We start from the raw sequence: 16,622 nt of genomic DNA on the forward strand, positions 1-16,622 counted from the left end.
CGAAAAATGAAAACGCTATGGGGTCTCGGAAAATTGCAACAAAAGCAAAGTATTTTTTTTCTTTGATCTGCAACATAGATCAAAGAAGGTCTCCTAAGTAGATATCCTGAAAGGCAGGCAGCCTGCTTGTTGTTCAAGGGTTTCAGTTTTGATTTTAAGATTCCATCTTTGGTTGAACTGTGTACTAAGTGGCCACACGATTAGCGGTTGTCCGGTGTTCATGGGGATATTGTTATGGATAAGTTGCAAAAAGAAGTTGAGTAGACCTTTTGCTACCCCCCTTGGCCCTAATTGCTTGTAATAGTGTAATTTAAAATTTATAGTATTCAAATAACATTCTTTATATTCTTAATGCATTTATTTTTATTTTTTTTACTTTGCTTTCACCTGAGTCGGTTCATTTGTTCCCACAAATATGGCTTACATATATTTATTTATAAGAAAATTGGAAAAAAAATATATACTTGTATCTGTTCCATTGCTCAGAATGGACATCTCCACTGCATATTCTACTTGCATTTGATAATCTAAAGAATGGCTAATGCTTAATGTTTATATGACTGTAGTCTCATATTCAAAGTACAGTATCTTTCTGTTTTATGTCTTGCCTTAATTTAGATTGCCGCATTAAAGCTTAACCATAGTTTATTTAGATTTGGAACATTACAAAGGTGTGAACATGTGACATTTGCTTGATTGTTTGTCAGAGAAAAATACATCAAAGTGTTTGCGCTAGAAAACTGGTGTAAAAAAGACCTTTAAATAGTCACAAAACTTTTGTGCAATGCAGGATTGTGTGAAAACTTTGTGACTTTTCATAGCAGTTTCAAGCAGCTCTACCAAAGTGGAAGGAGCAGGGCAGAAGTTGGGATGGAGAGTGGTTACATACGCCCGTAAAGGTTATGGAAAGTGGCAGTGTTTCTTACAGTACTTTTCTATCACGTGAGCTGTCACGGTCACGTGTGTCTGGACGCAGCGAGTACCACAAGGCGAACCCATGTGACGCACATGACCCTGGATACACCGCCTCCAGTGGGGAGAATTTAAATAATAAACACGTGCAGCTGGATACACCGCCTCCAACTGGCGAATTTAGACATTACACGTATATACAAGTCTGGAAACCCCGCCTCCAGTAAGGCGAATTTAAACAATAAGGGAAACCTGGGAAACATTAACAATGGTGGGCCCTGCGATAGGGAATAGGGAAGTGGAGACCTCCTGAGCTCCCCTGAGCCAGTGTCCCTGCACTCCTAATGCTCCCTATGCCGGTTCCGCACCGGGCGTGCAACAGGAACCTAAAAACCCTAGCTCGTCCTGACCTAAACCCTCACTAGGGAATTGGTCAGTGCGGAAACTAATCCCACCACTGCACTAAAACACACATGAGGAAAGATGACAAAACAGGGGAAACACCACTTAGCTTTGCTTTGTTGCGTACGCTCCTAGCAACAGAGCCCACCACCTGTGTGCATCTTCTCCTCCACCCGGATTCATTACCTTAACCGGATCCTTCACCATAGTGCAGCCTTAGAGCAGAGTTCACCACCAGTTGCAGCTGTCCAGTAACAGAGTCCCAAAGATGAGTTCAGCTCCTGCCCAAAAAGTCCAGCATGCTTGAGTCCAGCTCTCAGCAACCAAGTCCCGCATGCTGAGTGCAACTCTCTCCATAGTCGTCACGCCACCAAGCCATGCAAGCACTTCCTGCAAACACCATAAACTGTGACTCCATCACGCCATGCCAGCCCTTCTTGCAGACCACCTAGCTGCCACTCGTCCCCTCTAGCTGGGCTGCGCAGGACTCATGTTCAGCTCCTTCATTCACCCAGGCTTCCTTGTGAATGACTAACACACAATATCACCAACAGTCATCAAACACACCTGGCTCCCTTTTATAGAGCCTAACACCTGATTTGTAATTAGGTGCACATTAAACCAAAGACACTAAAGTGCACTACCGCTCACCACCACCAGGGCAACTTAGAATGAACGACACCACATGTAATAATTCTAATGGCCACCGGGGGCAATCAACCCACTTTGGCACCAAGCCAAAGGAAAAAAAAGTTCACTTTGTGCATTTAAACTGTCAGATCCACGCTGGATCATGACACGAGCAATACTATCAGTGATTGACAGCTATCTCCCTATGCATACTTATACAAAGAAAGCTGTCACACAGTCAGAACTGCCCAGGACCAAAAATGCCAGATAGAGCAGGGAATTAAATGATTAAAATATATATTATACAGAATCTGCCAGATAGAGCAGGGAATTAAATGATTAAAATATATATTATATGGAATATTTTCTTGCCAAAATGTATATCAATCTACTCAGCTCCCAATGCTCTATGGCATGGTGCCTGCAGATTCATGGTGACTGGTTCCCTTTAAAATTGGAAAGTCAGTCTTAGGCCGGCGTCACACTTGCAAGTGTGATGCGAGAAACTCGCTTGAGTCTCTCCCATCAATACCCGGCACTGCCGCCTGCACTTGGGACCAGAGTGTGCGGCTGCATAGAAATACAGTTAGGTCCATATATATTTGGACAGAGACAACTTTTTTCTAATTTTGGTTTTAGACATTACCACAATGAATTTTAAACAAAACAATTCAGATGCAGTTGAAGTTCAGACTTTCAGCTTTCATTTGAGGGTATCCACATTAAAATTGCATGAAGGGTATAGGAGTTTCAGCTCCTTAACATGTGTCCACCCTGTTTTTAAAGGGACCAAAAGTAATTGGACAGATTAAATAATTGTAAATAAAATGTTCTTTTCTAGTACCTGGTTGAAAACCCTTTGTTGGCAATGACTGCCTAAAGTCTTGAACTCATGGACATCACCAGACGCTGTGTTACCTCCTTTTTGATGCTCTGCCAGACCTTCACTGCGGTGGTTTTCAGTTGCTGTTTGTTTGTGGGCCTTTCTGTCTGATGTTTAGTTTTTAACAAGTGAAATGCATGCTCAATTGGGTTGAGATCAGGTGACTGACTTAGCCATTCAAGAATATTCCACTTCTTTGCTTTATTAAACTCCTGGGTTGCTTTAGCTTTATGTTTTGGGTCATTGTCCATCTGTATTATGAAACGACGACAAATCAGTTTGGCTGCATTTGGCTGGATCTGAGCACACAGTATGGCTCTGAATACCTCAGAATTCATTCGGGTGCTTCTGTCCTGTGCCACATTTTCAATAAACACTAGTGACCCAGTGTCACTGGCAGCCATGCATGCTCAAGCCATCACACTGCCTCCACCGTGTTTTACAGATGATGTGGTATGCTTTGAATCATGAGCTGTACCACGCCTTCGCCATACTTTTCCCTTTCCATCATTCTGATAGAGGTTGATCTTGGTTTCATCTGTCCAAAGAATGTTCTTCCAGAACTGTGCTGGCTTTTTTAGATGTTTTTATAGCAAAGTCCAGTCTAGCCTTTTTATTCTTGATGCTTATGAGTGGCTTACACCGTGCAGTGAACCCTCTGTATTTACTTTCATGCAGTCTTCTCTTTATGGTAGATTTTGATATTGATACGCCTACCTCCTGGAGAGTGTTGTTCACTTGGTTGGCTGTTGTGAAGGGGTTTCTCTTCACCATGGAGACTATTCTGCGATCATCCACCACAGTTGTCCTCCGTGGGCGCCCAGGTCTTTTTGCATTGATGAGTTCACCAGTGCTTTCTTTCTTTCTCAGGATGTACCAAACTGTAGATTTTGCCTCTCCTAATGTTGTAGCAATTTATCGGATGGGTTTTTTCTGTTTTTGCAGCTTAAGGATGGCTTGTTTCACCTGCATGGAGAGCTCCTTTGACCACATGTTTCCTTCACAGCAAAACCTTCCAAATGCAAGCACCACACCTCAAATCAACTCCAGGCCTTTTATCTGCTTAATTGAGAATGCCATAGCGAAGGGATTGCCCACACCTGTCCATGAAATAGCCTTGGAGTCAATTGTCCAATTACTTTTGGTCCCTTTAAAAACAGGGTGGCACATGTTAAGGAGCTGAAACTCCTAAACCCTTTATCCAATTTTAATGTGGATACCCTCAAATGAAAGCTGAAAGTCTGAACTTCATCTGCATCTGAATTGTCTTGTTTAAAATTCATTGTGGTAATGTCTAGAACCAAAATGAGAAAAATGTTGTCTCTGCCCAAATATATATGGACCTAACTCTACAGGCAGCCACACGCTCCGATACGAGTGCCAGCGGCAGTGCTGGGTATTGATGCGAGAGACTCGCGCGAGTTTCTCTCATCACACTCGCAAGTGTGACCCCAGCCTTAGTCTAGGTTCACACCACCATATTTTCTCTCATCTGAGAAAATCGGTGAGATCAGGGTTTGATCAGCATGTGATTATAGTGTCATCCAAGTACGGTCCTATTTTTTTCTAATGGACCCACTGACTCGCATAGCTGAGAATGATCCAATTTACAGATGCAAATCATGCATGCTGCAAGACTGTCCATACCTTATAAACCTGCCCTCTTTTTCCCCGACGCAAAGAAAGAACTGAAAACACCATTCCAAAAAACACCACTTTATTAAAGATTAACCAGTTATAACAACTTCTTCTTTTTAAACACCCATCGTTGGAGGGGTAAGGTCGCAGCTCTCCATGTTAACCATCGGAAAATTGTGGGGATATGCCACCGGACTCCCGGCACGTTACCCAGTCTTGCTCTTCCGCCACGGAGTAGCGACAACTAAACGAGCTACGACCCCCCACCCAAAGAAAAAATTGCCTCCTCAATACCATCCTGCAATCCTGAAAGAAAAATGTCCAACCCAATGTCTGTCAAATGGACCCCGGCCGGATGCAACAGCCTGACATTATTAACCTCTAGCTGTCTGTGCCTGACTTTAATGCCTCCTTTAAAGTGTACGAAACGAGATATGCGTTGATTCACTACTCTTCGTGCCCTTTCTATACCAGCCCCATCTCAAGCCCCGCGCCACACCACTCTGGGAATTATCTCGGACCATACAATAACCAGCTGAAAAAAACCCAGAAACTTATCCTTATCTGCACGCATTAACGTTATAAGTTCCTTTAACTGTATTGACCCTAAATCATTTCCTCCCATGTGCAATACCAAAATAACAGGAGATACCGACACTCTCGATATTTGAACCACTTCAAGTAGCACCTGTGACCACATCAATCCCCGAATACCGCTCCAATTTACATCCACATTGTGGAAACCAAGAGACCTCCCGCCAGGGCGCAACTCTGCCCTCTGCTCCGCCCAAAAGACATATGAATGTCCTAGAATCCAAACACTGGGTCTGGAACAACCTAAAAAGAGAAGAGAATTAGAATAATTACCATTATCTTCTTATAAAGTTAACAATTCAGGCCTGATGTACCGGAAAAAACACTCACAACGCCACTTGCCTATTTTCATAATTTCCTCATCCCTGAGACCCGCGCGAGCTGCTTCCGTCGCTGCGCCAATTCTAAAAGAATGCATACCAAATTCACCTGGAGAAAGACCCAAAAAGAATAAAATTCTCCACAGCAGCGCCAAAAACTGAAATCTAGTTAATGATGACCCTTCAGCATGCACAAAAAACGCGTGACTATCTGGCCTAATTTCCAAATACCGAGAGACCAAAACAATGGGGCAAACAGGACCAGAAATCAAAGACAAAGAAAACCATAACCCGGTACCCATGGGATCAGAATTAGAACGCCGGATACAGATACGTAAACCCCCACTACACAATGTCACAACATTGTGCTGCAAACCACCAGGGGCCCGACCCGACAGTGCCACCAGTTCTCTGACACGTTGATCCCCAAAAAAGGCAACTCCAAAAGGCGCTGAAAACAATGTAGATTCAAAAGAAGAGCTGCAGACTGCATTCGTGCCTTCAATAATTCTGGTCAAAAGGGAAAAAGAAATAGGCCGCCTTGTTTGATTCAAAACCCTAGATTTTTTCCACCCCTTTAAAGCCTGACGCAGAATAAAACTTTTTGTAAAATCCTCCCATCCCCGTAATTTAAATTGAAAAGCCAAACCTGATAACCTATTTTTTGCGAGCATTGCCGAAGCCCCATTGTCCCGCAGGTGTTGAACATGCAAAACTGTAACATCAAACCTGGCGTCACAAGAGGAGCCCACTGGTAAGTCTCCCATGAATCCCAACCATTCCTGCCATGCCTTACCTTATGCATTCCACGTTGAAGTAGCTAATGAAGCCCAGACCAATGGCATCAGGAGATTTCTGGTATTTCCCAAATGTATTCCGGGCACCGCACTCCTATCTGATTGGCGGTTGGAGTGATCTCTCGAAACTTCTGAAAATAAAATCATAACAGTGAATCAGCCATAGTGTTTTCAATACCTGGGACGTGCTGAGATCGGAACCAAATATTCAAATCCAGACATTTTAACATGAGGAAACGAATCATCTTTATAACTGGAATCGAAGATGAAGACAAATGATTCAACGCATGAACCACACTCTCATTGTCAGTCCAAAAACAGATCCGGGAATTTCGCCACTGCCCCCCCATAACACCAAAGCCATAACCAACGGAAAATGTTCCAGAAATGTTAAAATTTTTGTCCAGCCGTTATCAAACCATTTTGCTGGCCATCTTTCAGCGCACCACTGATTCCGGAATATAACTCCAAATCCCTCCGATCCAGCCGCATCCGCAAACAATGATATCTCTTGGGAGGACTTCTTTGAGTCTTGAAAGCATGTGCAACCATTATACTTGAACAAAAAACTTCCAAACCCTCAAATCCTCCAACAAAGGAAGGCCCAGATGAATCCTGTGATGAGGAAATTTTACACCCCTTTTAGCCATAGCCAAACGCAGCGAAAAAATTCTGCCCATAGGCATAACTCGACACGCAAAATCAAGCAAACCAAAAAGGGATTGCATTTGCAACAATGTCACTTTTTTTTAATGACAAAAAACCATCTATAATTCCCAACAATTTTGTGATCTTATCCATTGGTAAACAAAAAACCATATCCACCGTGTCAATTTCAATTCCTAAAAAGGAAACGGGTGACCGGACCGAAAGTTTTTTCTTCATTTAAAGGGACTCTAAAACAACTCATAAACTCCTTAAACTTAGACAAAACCTTACCACAACTATCCGACTCTGCTGAGCCTACGAAAAAAAAATCATCCAAAAATACTTTGAGACCCAGATTCAACTTTGCAGACCCATTCCAAAAAACTGCTGAATAATTCAAAATACCTGAATGAAGTAGAACAACCCATGGGAAGGCCAGTATAATAGTAATATGCACCATCCACACAGCAGCCCAATAAATGATAAGGTGAACAGGTAATAGCCTAAAAGCAGGCACAATGTCTGACTTGGCCAATAATGCCCCTTGCCCTGCTTGATGAACCAAAACAATCGCCCGATCAAAAGAAGCATATACTACTGAAGACTCTCCCGCACTGATTCCATCATTTACTGACGAACTCTTCAGGTTCGAAAGATGATGAATCATCCTGAATTCCCCAGGTTTTAAACCATGCTTGAAACCCACTCTCAACTGCGCAGCGGCAACCTCATTGGGATACCTGTTTAACCATGGTTCCATCGCAGTGATTTTCACCGGAGTCTTTAATGTCTTGTTGTGATGCTGGCCTAGAAAATCCTCCTTTCGTATTAGCACCTGGGCATTTTGTGACTGCATGCGAAGCCCCTCATGATGAGCACTCGTGCTTGTATTTGCATAAGCCATAAAACCTGCAGTGACCGTCGTTAAATAGTCAACAGGTTCCCGGCCTTTGTGCAGAGCCTGGTCCCGAGCCTGACTGCTGGCTAGGGGCCCCGGAATGAAAAGGCTGAGTACTCCTTTGTGACATCATGAGCCGCAACTAAGAATCCGTAGCTTTAACCCCCCCCAACCCAACTGTGGGTTAATGGCCAGACGCCGCCGAAAATCCTCATCATACCTCCACCACGCTGACCCACCATGCGTCAAATATGAATTATAAATAGTATCCATGAATAAAAACAATTCTGAACAGCGCTCAGGATGTTTTTTCCCCATTACACAGCAACAAAAAAGGCTTGCAGCCAATTATTAATTGTTTTAGCCACTTTCGGCCGGTGCTCATAAGGCCTGTCATTATGCTGCCGCTCACGGTCCACTGTGCTTTGCTCCGTAGAAACAAGAGACCATATATCTATATAGTCATTTGACCATATTTTTTCTATATTCTCTTGTTCTAAGGCTAGTTTCACACTAGCGTTTTGGAGCGCAGCGACGGCCCTTGCCTCGCCCCGCCGGTAGCTCCGCCCACCGGCGCATGACGCTGCATGCGCCCTGCGTCCCCTATCTTTATCACTGGGGCGCAGGCCATGCGTAGTATGCGTTTGGCGGCGCATGCGTCCTTTTGACAGTGCGCCAACCTGCGCCAAACGCAACCTGCTGCAGTTTGGTTGCGTCGGCAAAATGCTAGTGTGAAACTAGCCTAAATGCGAACCAAAAGGGGCTACCCCACAATAAAATACATCTCTATGAATATCCGAATGCAAAACAGGAGGAGGAGGGTTGGCACCTTTTACTTGAGCTAAGAATTTTGGGTTCAGAACCAATTTCTCTCCTCCCAAAATACTCCTCAAATTATCCATAGTCACAAATCGTTCCCCAATGCCCCCCAGGCTCCCGCATAATTAAACTCACCATTCGACGCCTCAGTAACTGGAATTGACGATGGAACTTCAACCACTTCTTCAGTGCGCACCCTCTGTTGCTCCTGCTGGGTATGGGCTGCTTGACAACTAGATGCCCGACTCCGGCCTCTTGACCCCGATGAAGATGAAGAATGGTACCTCGAGGACCTTAACCGGCGACTGCACCTGGACACAGACCTCTTCCTACTACGATGGCTGTGCCGACTATGACGTCTGGCATACCCTCTACATGACTCAGAAGAAGAGGATGACGACCTGCTACGTCTCCTTCCAGGGCCGGACTGGGACTAAAATTCAGCCCTGGCATTTGAAGTTACACAGGCCCACTAGTCACATGGTGACTATATAATATCTTTGTACACTTGTAGTTTACAAGAAGTGAGAGGAGATTAACATGACTATATAACATGTAGTCATAGCTGTGCCCAGTATTTCAGCTCAGTCCTATTTATTGCTTTTAGGTACAGTACTCCTCCCAAATCTCTGTCCCCTTTTGTATGCATGATTACAGAATTCCTGGCAGAACTGCTCTCTATTGGGCAACCAGACCCCCTGGTCATAGCCGCCCCTATCATACCTCCCAACTTTTGAAGAAGGGAAAGATGGACAAAGACTGCGGCGCGCTTAGCGCGCCGCTGCAAATTTTGGCCACGCCCAGCCACACCCATTTCACAAATAGTCACACCCATGTCCACACCTAATCGCACCCATTTAGCACTGCTGATCACACTGACTGGTACTGAGGGCACAGTGGCTGGCATTATGGGCACACTGACTGGCACTAAGGAAGAGAGAAAACAGAGAGAGAGAGAAAAAAGAAAACAGAGAGAGCGAGAAAGAAAGGGGAAAGAAAGAAAGAACAGTGAGAGACAGAGAAAGAACAGAGAGAGAAAGAAAGAGGGGAAAGAAAGAACAGAGAGACAGAGAAAGAACAGAGAGAGAAAGAAAGAAGTAAAGAAAAGAAAGAACAGAGAGAAAGAGAGGAAAGAAAAAGAAAGAGGGGAAGAAAGAACAGAGAGAGAAAGAAAGAACAGAGAGAGAAAGAAAAAGAGAGAAAGAAAGAAAGAAAGAAAGAAAGATTCTACAAAGATACTATAGCAGCCCGGCTCCCATTGTAGTGCCCACCTGAGCCTCGCGGTGCAGGACCTATCCTGATCCGCTCACATGGCCGGCATCCCCGATTCCAAGGCGATCCTGCTGTCTGCGCTGTCGGAGGAGGACACGGTGATGGATCTGAAGCATTCCTGGTTCCGTCACAATCTCCTCAAGAAATTATCTCATTTCCGGTCAGCTTCCAGCACATCACTTCAGGTGGAACGTCATGTGTGTGTTTTAAAATGCTCCTCGGGGCTCCGCCGTGTACTCCTGTGTCCGTGGGAAAAGCACGCTTCGTATGCTTTGTACACACTTGGCTCCGCTCCGTACATCCCGTACACATATGGCTTCACTCCATACACACACGGCTCCACTCTGTCCACCTCGTACACGCATGGCTCCTCTCTGTACATCTCGTACACACAGGGCTCCGCTCCGTACACCTCGTACACGCGCGGCTCCTCTCCGTACACCTCGTACACGCGCGGCTCCTCTCCGTACACCTCGTACACGCGCGGCTCCTCTCCGTACACCTCGTACACGCGCGGCTCCTCTCCGTACACCTCGTACACGCGCGGCTCCTCTCCGTACACCTCGTACACGCGCGGCTCCTCTCCGTACACCTCGTACACGCGCGGCTCCTCTCCGTACACCTCGTACACGCGCGGCTCCTCTCCGTACACCTCGTACACGCGCGGCTCCTCTCCGTACACCTCGCACACGCGCGGCTCTGCTCCGTACACCTCGCACACGCGCGGCTCCGCTCCGTACACCTCGCACACGCGCGGCTCCGCTCCGTACACCTCGCACACACGCGGCTCCGCTCCGTACACCTCGCACACACGCGGCTCCGCTCCGTACACCTCGCATACACGCGGCTCCGCTCCGTACACCTCGCACACACGCGGCACCGCTCCGTACACCTCGCACACACGCGGCTCCGCTCCGTACACCTCGCACACACGCGGCTCCGCTCCGTACACCTCGTACACACACGGCTCCGCTCCGTACACCTCATACACACACAGCTCTGCTACATCCACACTGTAAATCCTGACCCCACACATACTTACCTCAACCAGCACCATGACAACAGCAAAGCAGAGTCTTGCAGAAGGTAGAGGCAAGGCTGAGCGCACAGGACCTGTGATGAGGTCACAGGAGGGGCGGAGTCAGGGGTGACATGATCGGAGGTCTGGACAAAGGCTCCTGATCATGTGACCCCCTGACTCCTCCCCTCCTGTGACCTCATCACAGGTCCTGTGAACAGAGCAAGCAGGCAAGCGAGTGCGACGCTGTGAGTGGCTGCGGGGGGGAGGGGGTCTCATGCTAAGGCGAGGATGGGGTGCGAGGGAGGGGTGTGGCGGCTTATCTCCCTGCAGTGCGGGAGGAACTTGAAACTATCACTGCTGTGCCCGCAGAGGGCCGGCGGCAGGAGCAACAGTGGCCGCAGCAGCTGGCAAGCGGCCAGGTGATCGGGCGCTGCCGCCCGCGGCCCACGTGACAGCGGCCCAGCGGGAAAATGCCCGGTTGGTTATATTGCCAATCCGGGCCTGCCCGCGGCCCATGTGACAGCGGCCCAGCGGGAAAATGCCCGGTTGGTTATATTGCCAATCCGGGCCTGTCTCCTTCTATTAACGCCCCTGCGACTTCGACTTTCAGCCAAAAACTCCACAGGAGCTGGGCATGAAGGGGTTAACACCCCAAAGGGGCAGCCAGCACACTATGCTGTTGAGAGGGACCCCATGCACCCACATTACTGACAGGAACTGCATTAACAGCCATGTTCGCTGCCGGTATACACGACTGCAATTGATTTTGTGCTGAGGACAAAACCTCCCCAGCTGCTTGTGAGGTAATGCTGGCTCCTGTTGACATCGACGGTGCCACTACTGCTGGCGGGAGGGTGAGTGTCTGTGATGAAAAGGACACAGAGGGCCACAAATTCTGCTGTACATTTTGCGGCATTTGCTTTAGGCCCAGCTGAGCGAGCACTACGTCCAGCATGTGAGGCAAAGAAGCCGGCTGCTGAATATTTAATTGGCTCCCTTTATTAGCTCCCTCCCCTGCCAATTGGTCTCCCTTTTGCTGCTGTAAAGCGCTATACTGTCCCTTATTTGCCCCATTGCACCCAGCTTCATCACTAGCTGATGAACTGGCACTATGCGTACCCCCCATTGCAGCTGCTTTTTTAACCGCCCTGGGTAATGTGGTGTGTCCTGCTAATACACCCCTTCCCTCGCTGTGAGAAACAGCAGCTGACAGCTGATGTGCGGCCAGTGACCGCTTCTGAGGTGGGCGCCGTGATGCAGGGCGGCCGCGCCTGGATGCTTTCCCGCTCTTTGCCTTCCCTGCACTCATGGGGGGGCAGGACCACGGATAACCCACCTGTCTCCCCAGCAAGTGCGCAAGCCGTTCCACTCACACCCGCTGCTATGCCCCCCACCGGACACGGCTGACAAGAAGCCGGGCTCCAGCGCTTTGCGTCCGCCCTGAGCTGCATTATATTCAACTGAACCTGCCGCCTGCTCCTTCCCCCACTGCAGGTTCCTGTATTAGCGCTTCAATCCACCCAGTGCCTTCCTTGCTAATTCTTTCCCTAATGGCAGCCTCTAATGCTGCCATCCCTGACTCACACACCACAGGGTACCTCCGCTCTCGTTCCCAGCGGTCAAAGAGGAGGCGACACCTCAGGCAGCATAATTTATTCCCCTTGCAAGGGGAGGGGCTGAATTAGGAAGGAAACCTAGACGAATGAACATCCTTCACGTGAAGGTAAGGAAAAAAGAACACTTGTTAACCCTTTCTCAGCATCCCAGAGGAAAAAGAGCAGGCAAAACTATCATATTCTAGAGTTGCTGGCCAGTCAGAGGCTCCACGCAGATAAAGCCTGGGAAGAATTAGGACATTTGCACAGCTGCATAGAGTAACACTGATTTAAGTACAATCTGATGTTTGGTCAGATCGTACTCGGACCGCAAATATGGTCACCTGCACGAACCCTTAATGAGAAAGGACCATAGTGCTTTTAAAAAGTGGATTACGCTTTTTATATTTATTTATGATTGAGAGTCATATCAACTAGAAACACATCAGAAAAATTAGTTTGCCTGTGCTATAATTTTGTTAAATCTTAATAAATATTTTTTGGGATTTTGTTTTTAAACTGGTGCTGGATCTGAAGATTAATTGCCTCTGCCAAGTAATGCACTTGCAAGAAAACACCTGTATGCATTGCATTATTAATCCTGACAATCCTGTATGAATTTGATTTAATTTCTAAAATGTTTAAATATCTTCTAAAAGAGCAGTTTGTTTTCAAAACAAACATAAAAAGTAAGACTAGATGTTTTCCTGTTTATTTTTTGTGTGGGAAAATTTAGTCTCTTTCAAAATGTATGTGTTTTTTTTCTTGTCTCCTAACTGTAGTTTATTTTTATAGTATCTATTAAGAAACAGACACCAAAACATCCTCTTATTTCCTTCATCCGGGACTTAAAATGAAGATGGAATTCCCATAAGTCCACGGATCTTTGCCATATTTTCCTCGCATTTGATGATCTACTTTTTGTACCACAAGTCCACGGAAGCCTTTGAGGCTACATTCACGGATCCATATGACACGTTCTAGTGCTTTCTGTGGATTCTCTAAGCCATACCAGCTTAGGCCGGTTTCACACATCAGTGGCTCCGGTACGGGTAGTGACAGTTTCCTCACGTATCGGACACACTGACACATGTAGACCCATTCAAATGAATGGGTCTATGCACATGTCAGCATGTTTTCACAGACACATGGTCTGTGTACAAAGCACGATGACATGTCAGTGTTTGTGGGAGCGTACGGTCCGCAAAACATGCTGAACACGGCATACGGAGAACAGTTCACACTGTCCTCCGTGTTCACGGACAGCCGCCGGGGAAGAAGCGCGGCTGTCATTCTTCTCTCCTGCTCTGCCTGTGGAGCGCATCCCACCAGGGCCTAGCGGGGTACTCGGTACCGGGCCCGTTGATCTCAATGGGAATTGTCACGGAAGCTGTGACCCGGTCCATGGCCCTGGGGCTCCATGGCAAAAAGGGGATGAATGAACAATGAAATAAAGTTTATGAATAGTTCGCGACGCTACCTGTGGTGTTCGGCAAGTGAGGTGTTAGGCCGATGCTGCATGCAGATCCTCTGGGACTGGTGGTGGGTTGGAGCCAAGATGGTGAAGCTCCCCACCGGTGGAGCTGTAGTCCCAGGGCAGTGTAGATGTAGCAATAAAGGAGAGGCACAGGCAGTGTAGAGGCCGGTGCCCAGATGTAGTAGTGTGGGGTGTAGTGATGTGGGAATAAGTGGAGGACACCAGGGCATGTAGGTCCAAAGCTTTACTCACAGTCTGCAGCTCACACATATGCCTGCCTCCGTGCTGTGTCCTCCGGGTCCTGGGCTCAGTCAACCTCCAGGCAAGATCGGATGCTCCCTTCCAACACTCCGCGAACATGTACCTTTCTGAACGTCTCCTCTATAGCGCCTTTAAGTGAAGTACTCCTAGTACTGAGTTACACTGGAGTGCCTCCTGACAGATGTTCCCAAGAACTCCACTTGTACGGCAGACAGTTGTAGCCTGCTTCGAGGACTCCTTACTCCTGAGTCCCGGCTCACTATCCAAGTTGCTGTTGTGCCCCCAAGCCTTAGATGGGAGTAGTGCATTTACAGCCCACTACTCCACCGGTGTCTGCTGCAGAACCATTAGTGTCCATACAACCTCGGGGACTGGGCCCTGGCCTTGCGCTTAGAACTAGGCAGGGTTCTCCTCTAACCCACGTCCTCTCTGTTCCCTTTTACTCCTTCATTCCATACTAATCCCTCTCTCATAGAAGGTCAGGTTTCAGTCCAATGTCTTTCTCCTTCTTTCCTTTCCTGTGCCAGCTGACTCAGATCACTGAGGCAGCTGCAGCACTCCTTCCTCCATCCCTCTTCCAGGGATCTCCTTTCCTCACTCCTCTCTGAGTGACTCTCCAACTGACTGACTAACTCTTCCCGCTCTTTATGTATTCTAAACTCCACCCACCTCCCAGCATGTTTCGTGTTCCAAGCAGGGAACCACCAAAGGTGCTGTGCTACTCTCTAAGCAAGGAGCCGCAATGTGGCTTTGCTGAACTAACATGTTGTGTGGGATGCGAGTGTTTGAGCGTGGTTAGGAGTTCCCACCTAACCTGGATGGTGGGGCACCACACCTCAGGAGGAGGTGCAGTACCTCTCTGGCGACTGAAGCCTCAGGGGCGCCACATTCCCCCCGTTAAACACAGCACGTCCGCGGGCTGCAAAGCAAACACAGTTGACAATATAGGAACATACAAAATTTTGGTAATGCTGAATAAACATGTCTTATACTAAACTTCCTAATATAGGAGGCACGGTTTCTTGAACGTTACAAACAGTTTAACTCTCTATCTAAATTTTAAATTATGCTACCTAATTTAAAGTGATATATAAGCAAACTAAATATCAATTCACATTTTCTAGCAACACATCTCTTTCCATTATCTTTCACATTTTCTACTTTTCACTGTCTCTTCTGGACTTAGGATGACAACCGTAGATACCTGATTCGTCACCTGTAATTTTCAATTCTGCATTCACATTCTCAACATCTTTATTCAAAAACTCTGTAAAACATTCACTATGTCTCTTTCTCAATATACTTCTATAAAATCTGTCATTAATACTTTCATTATACACTATTACGTTCTAGCTTCTTATTCAGAGAATAACATTAAGCATTATTATCAAGTGCAAAGATAGACACTGGTCCGGCCATCGCATCTGGAAATGTCCCTATATCGAGGTAGATCTTCTTTCAAAAAGAGAGTCCTACATAAAACCAAGAGAGAGCACCTAAAGATGTGCAAACTATTTATAAATTACAGTTCTGGACCATTCAGCGTTCATGATCTCCACAGTTCAAATGTGAAGGCTGCCAACAAAACAGGGCAACTCTGGGAAAATAAACTAGGACATGATAACCAAAAATAAAAAACTGGTGCAAAAAATAGAAAACAATGGCACAACTGTGCAAATACCCTCCTGGGCAACGAAATTTACTTTAAAGTAGCATTTTGACTAATTGTGGTCCCCTCCTGGGGTTTCTGGACTGCAACTGCTACCAGATGAAAGAAACGCATTGGCAGTCCTCAGGTACGCTTCCTCCAGTGGGGTAAAGCTTGTGGTTCTCTGTACTTTCGGCTGTGGGACTGGTACGGCTCCAACTTGGCACACGGGGGCAGTAGGCGGTTTCTGCCTGTAGGTCTTGATGAGATCCTACGGGACTCGCCTAATGTTCATAGCATACCAGCCCCTCAGACCTTCGTGTCTGATGAAGGTCACATGATCTCCCGGGCTCAGGTTTCTGGCAGGGTGTCCTTTTCTCAAGTGGGGTTCTACATCTCTCCGGTTGAAAAACAGATCTGAGATTCAGCTAGGGTCATGATAAAGCCGAACCCCCTCTCATGATTCACATTCAGGACATGGCCCCAACCTGCCGCATCTCTGGGACCGTAGTGAACGCCTCTGACCTGTTCCTTCCGGTCCAAATCTGGACCTAGTATCGCTAGCCGGCACTGCTCCCTCTCTCGGTGTTCAGCTGCCAGTTGCCAGATGGTAGGTTGACAACTAGCCCAGTTCTCATCATCCTCCCGTTCCTCCCGGGACCGATCCAGGCTGGTTTTGTACCGCGGCGCCACCGTCAGGGGTTTAGGTGTTCCCCCCGGGGACAGGTATCCCCGTCCCAGACCAGATCTTGCACGACCTGGCCAGCCGCTGCGACCGTGGTACACCCCAGGGCCTTCCCAGGTGTA

The 16,622-nt window shown here is 47.1% G+C and overlaps 1 long non-coding RNA gene across 2 annotated transcripts; it reads right to left on the reverse strand.

The window, feature by feature from the left end:
* Positions 1-4,527: 4,527 nt before the first annotated feature.
* On the reverse strand, positions 4,528-12,482 carry LOC141051296 (uncharacterized). Of its 2 annotated transcripts, XR_012220617.1 has the most exons (3): positions 8,677-12,468; positions 6,176-6,307; positions 4,528-5,488 (listed from the first exon to the last, which is right to left on the reverse strand). It is a non-coding gene; the product is annotated as an uncharacterized lncRNA (long non-coding RNA). The 2 variants fall into 2 exon arrangements; XR_012220616.1 differs by having other exon boundaries at positions 4,528-6,307; positions 8,677-12,482.
* Positions 12,483-16,622: the final 4,140 nt, after the last annotated feature.

This window comes from Dendrobates tinctorius, unplaced genomic scaffold (genome assembly GCF_039654945.1).
Source record: "Dendrobates tinctorius isolate UK_male_01 unplaced genomic scaffold, ASM3965494v1 ptg000156l, whole genome shotgun sequence".
NCBI classification, from domain to species: domain Eukaryota; kingdom Metazoa; phylum Chordata; class Amphibia; order Anura; family Dendrobatidae; genus Dendrobates; species Dendrobates tinctorius.